The sequence below is a fragment of the Manihot esculenta genome, chromosome 2, assembly GCF_001659605.2.
Source record: "Manihot esculenta cultivar AM560-2 chromosome 2, M.esculenta_v8, whole genome shotgun sequence".
Taxonomy (NCBI): domain Eukaryota; kingdom Viridiplantae; phylum Streptophyta; class Magnoliopsida; order Malpighiales; family Euphorbiaceae; genus Manihot; species Manihot esculenta.
In genome coordinates, this window is record NC_035162.2 from 20,245,554 (window position 1) to 20,250,788 (window position 5,235).

The window sequence follows — 5,235 nt, forward strand, 5'->3', positions numbered from 1 at the left end:
CGAGTGATTTTCGGCTTAAGGCGTCTGCCACAACATTCGCCTTACCCGGATGGTACTGAATCTTGCAATCATAGTCACTCAGCAGCTCTACCCATCTCCTCTGTCTCAAATTCAAATCTCTTTGACTCAGGATGTGCTGCAGGCTTTTATGATCTGTAAAGATCTCAAATTTTACCCCATAGAGGTAGTGCCTCCACATCTTGAGTGCAAAGATTACTGCTGCCATCTCCAGGTCATGTGTGGGGTAATTCAACTCATGCTTCTTCAGCTGCCTAGAAGCATAAGCGATCACCCTCTCATTCTGCATCAGTACACAACCCAGTCCCACACGGGACGCATCACAAAAGACTGTAAAGTCCTCACCCCTAGATGGCAGAGCTAAAACTGGTGCTGAAGTCAACCTCTTCTTAAGCTCTTCAAAACTCTCTTCGCACTGGTCGGTCCACAGAAACTTCTGATTCTTCCTGGTTAGTCTGGTTAGAGGAGCTGCTATTTTCGAGAAGTCCTGAACGAACCTCCTGTAGTAACCTGCCAAACCCAAGAAACTCCTGATCTCCGTCACTGAAATGGGTCTAGGCCAGTTAGCCACAGCTTCTACCTTCTTGGGGTCCACCTCAATCCCATTCTCTGACACTACATGCCCCAAGAACGAAATGCTCCTCAGCCAGAACTCACACTTAGAGAACTTGGCATACAAGCCATGTTCCCTCAAAGTCTGCAAGACCAACCGCAGATGATGGGCATGCTCCTCTGCATTCCTAGAATACACCAAGATATCATCTATGAAGACAATAACGAAGTGATCCAGGTACTGGCTAAACACTCTGTTCATGAGATCCATGAATGCTGCAGGGGCGTTGGTTAACCTGAACGGCATTACAAGGAACTCAAAATGCCCATATCTGGTCCTAAAAGCTGTCTTCGGCACATCTTCATCCCTTATTCTTAGCTGATGGTACCCCGATCTTAGATCTATTTTGGAGAAACAACCCGCTCCTGCTAGCTGGTCGAATAGATCGTCGATCCTTGGCAGAGGGTACCTATTTTTGGTAGTGACTTTGTTCAACTGCCTGTAGTCGATACAAAGTCTAAGGGATCCATCCTTCTTCCTCACAAACAAGACCGGAGCACCCCAAGGTGAGGTACTCTGTCGGATGAAGCCCTTTTCCACCAGCTCCTGTAATTGCTCTTTCAACTCCTTTAACTCGGCTGGGGCCATCCTGTAGGGAGGGATAGAGATCGGTCTAGTTCCAGGCACCAACTCTATCTCGAACTCTATCTCCCTAGCAGGTGGTAAACCTGGAAGCTCATCTGGAAAGACATCCTGAAACTCTCTGACAACTGGCACCGAGGCCGGCTCCCTGACCTGGCTGTCTAGCTCTCTCACATGAGCTAAGTACCCCTGACATCCCTTCCTAAGCAACCTACGAGCCTGAAGAGCTGATATCAGACCTCTAGGTGTGCCCCTCATGTCTCCTCTGAAGACGACCTCTGACCCGTTCTGATCTCTGAACCTGACTACTTTGTCTCTGCAGTCCAAGGTAACACCATGGGTAGATAGCCAATCCATCCCTAGAATGACGTCAAAGTCTGTCAAATCTAGAACCACAAGGTCGGCGGAGAGGCATCTTCCCTCAACAAAAACTGGACTGAACTGACAGACTGACACTGCCACTGACGGGTCACACTTGGGTCCACTGACCCATAGGGGACACTCTAACCCAGAGACTATCAGACCCAACCTCTCTACGGCTCTCGGAGCAATAAATGAATGAGATGCACCTGGGTCCATTAATGCATACATATCAGAACACCCAATGACGAGATTACCTGACACCACGGTGTTGGATGTGTTAGCCTCCTGCTGTGTCATGGTGAAGATCCTGGCTGGAGCTGATGGACCTTCACCTCGGGAACCAGAAGAAGAGGCTGCCCCTCTCCCTCTACCTCTGCCACTGCCCTGAGTTGTGGCTAGAACTGCTGGCTGTGCCACACTACCAGAAGCTGCCTGCTGGGGCTGGCCCATAAAAGGCGCTCTAGGACACTCCCGAGCTATGTGTCCCTCCTGTCCACATCTGAAACATGTATTAGTCCCAGCTCGACACACTCCCCTGTGCGGTCTTCCACATCTCTGGCATTCTGTACCATCTGAGCCTGAGCTCGAGCCACCGCCAAATCCCAGACCAGATTTCAACTTGTTCCAAAACTTATTCTTCTTCGGCTTCCTGGTGGTGTTATCCCACCTCTTCTTACCTGAGCTCTGAGAAGAGAAACCTGGTCCTCCTCTGCCTGGGGTCTTAACCCCTGAAGACTGGGTCACTGACTGCTTCACTGACCCCTCAACTATAGCACTTGCTTCCATTCTTCGAGCCATATCCACCACAGTGTGGAAACTTTCTCTCTCGGCTGACTGAATCAGTGAGGAGTACCTGGAATGCAGCTTCATAACTTACCTCTTGGCTTTCTTCGTATCTGTATCTAGAGCTTGCCCTGAAAAAGGCAATAGCTCCAAGAATTTATCCGTGAACTCCTCTACACCCATGTGCTCTGACTGCCTCAGTTGCTCAAACTCAATCATCTTCAGTTCTCTGGAACTGTCTGGAAAAGCCCATCCAGCGAACTCATTCGCAAATTCTTCCCATGTCATACCGTCTAGTCTCGGGTCCGCATAACACTTGAACCATTCCCGTGCCTTCTTGCACTTTAAAGTGAACCCTGCCATCTGAATGGCCCTGCTGTCACTTGCCCCTAGCTCATCAGTTATTGTCTTCACCACTCTCAGATACTCAAAGGGGTCATCCCCTGACTTGTATTTGGGAGCATCTAGCTTGAGGTAATCTGTCATCTTTACCTTACTCCCATCAGCTGAGCTAGGTCTAGGAGGTTGAGTAACTGGGGCTGCTGGTTCTGTAGATGGTGGAGGTGGAGGTGGAGGTGCAGCATTCCCCGAGGTGGGGTTTACCGGATTTGGATAGAAGGGTGAGGGTGGATAAGCTGGGTACTGGGTGTAAGGTGGATAGAAAGGTGGATAAGGCATGTAGGTAGGGTAGGGGTTAAAGCTGGAGTAATCCGATGTACCTCCCATCGGATACCCTGAACCCTGTGGGAAGGGTGGATAATGGGGTGGAAAACCATACCCCGAGGCCTGAACGCCTCCCTGAGATTCCCCTGTCCCCTCTTCCTCCATGCTCACATCCAGGTTTCCATCCCTCCTCTGATCCTCTTCCATAACCTCCCTCACATCTGAAGAACTTCCTCCTCTATCAGTCCCCCTTCTGCTAGCATCAAAAGACCTTCTAGGGTCCCTTGACACTCTCTCTCTGTTGGCTCTACAAGACATTGTCCTAGGCAATGTAGGAGGACGGGCGCTCGTGCCCTCATCCTCAGGTGGTACTCCGGTCAATCTTGCCGATCGACGGGTTCCTCTCATCCTATTTTCTGAAAAATAGTACACATCATACAAACATTAGCATCATATGGTTCATGTGGGCACACATGAACCCTCATCACATATACATCATTCATATCATAGCATCAATGCACATGTATATAATCATGGCATTTCACATCATCATACAAGACAGGACTCAACATCCTATCCTAGTGGACATGATCTTCCTATTGTGCTTGACCTTCTAGAACATCTATGAGCCCGACACTCTAGGTCCGATCCTATGAACCTAGGGCTCTGATACCATTCTGTAACGACCCGAAAATCGGACCGCTACCGGCGCTAGGATCCAGATTGGCTTAAGGCCGCCGGGACCCATAGCAAGCCTGACATATAACCTGTAAACCTGTATAATCCCATACATGATCGACAACATGCATAAAAATTTAAACTTTTCTTTCATTCATTCCTCATACACCAAACTCAACCTGTGCATGCACTAACATAATCATAAACTTGACCCCTCAGTGGGATCTCATCAATGCCCCAATGGGCGATATACATGTGTTGAGTTGGCTAACATCTGTATCATCAAATATCTAAGATCATGCATCAACAAGGGATTACAATAAACTATGGTCAAGCACAATTTTAAACCTCAATATCATTACACATAACATAACTATAATCTCTTACGTTACATCATAGTACAATTGTCATGTCCACAATCTAACTATTACATAAACATACTTCAAGACTCTGGCTAACCTCCTGGTCTACCCTGTACCTGCACAGCTGGGGTTAGGGGAGAGGGGTGAGCTACAAAGCCCAGTGAGCATAATAGTGAAATCATATATTAAAATTCCATGCTTTCATGAAATGCAACACATCACAACAAATCACATCTCGGATGGTATTGTCACCTATAGTCCTTTACATAGTCCAACTGTGCCGGGACGTAGAATGGGTACAACCGGTCTTTCTCTTAACATAACATATCATAACATTCCAACGTGCCAGGGACGTAGAATGGGTACAACCTGGACTTTCTCTTACATCGTGCCAGGGACGTAGAATGGGTACAACCTGGACTTCCATACCATATCATGCCATAATATCATCATACCATATGAGGACTAAAGGATCATCCAATAACCAATCCACATCAACATCATAAATGCAATGCAACATATTCGTGAATACTAATGCAAACAACCTACTATATCTCATGGCATTCATGATGCATGGATCATGCTCAAAATTCATATTTCATTTATTTTAAAACTTAAGGTTTATTCCACTCACCTCTGGCTAGCTCTGACAAACTCTGTAGCAGCTGGCTCACTGCTGGGGTCCTCGGTTCCTCGGGTCCGAACCTACACAGGTGGACTCCAATGAGGGACCAAACATACATAAACATAACTCTAATATACTCCCCAAAGACCCCCTAAAACATCATAAAACAACTACATAAAAACATGCAAGAAATGGCTGGACAGGGCACTTTCGGCGGCAGGTTCGGCGGCCGAAAGTCCCTCCAGAGCCTAAAGTCAGGCAGGTTCGGCGGCACCTTCGGCGGCCGAAACTCCCAGACAGAGGCGAAACTCATGCATGTTCGGCGGCACCTTCGGCGGCCGAAAGTCCCAGACAGAGACGAAAGTCTCTTTTCGGGGGCAAGCTTCGGCAGCCGAATGCTGCCTCCACAAGGGGGTTCGGCGGCCGAAAGTTCCTTCGGCTGCCGAACCTGGTTTCTCCCAAATGGGCAGAAACTTGGCTCAAGTGAACCTTTTGCCTCCCAAAACCTCAAATCATGCATGAACTTGTTCTAAAACATGCATACACAT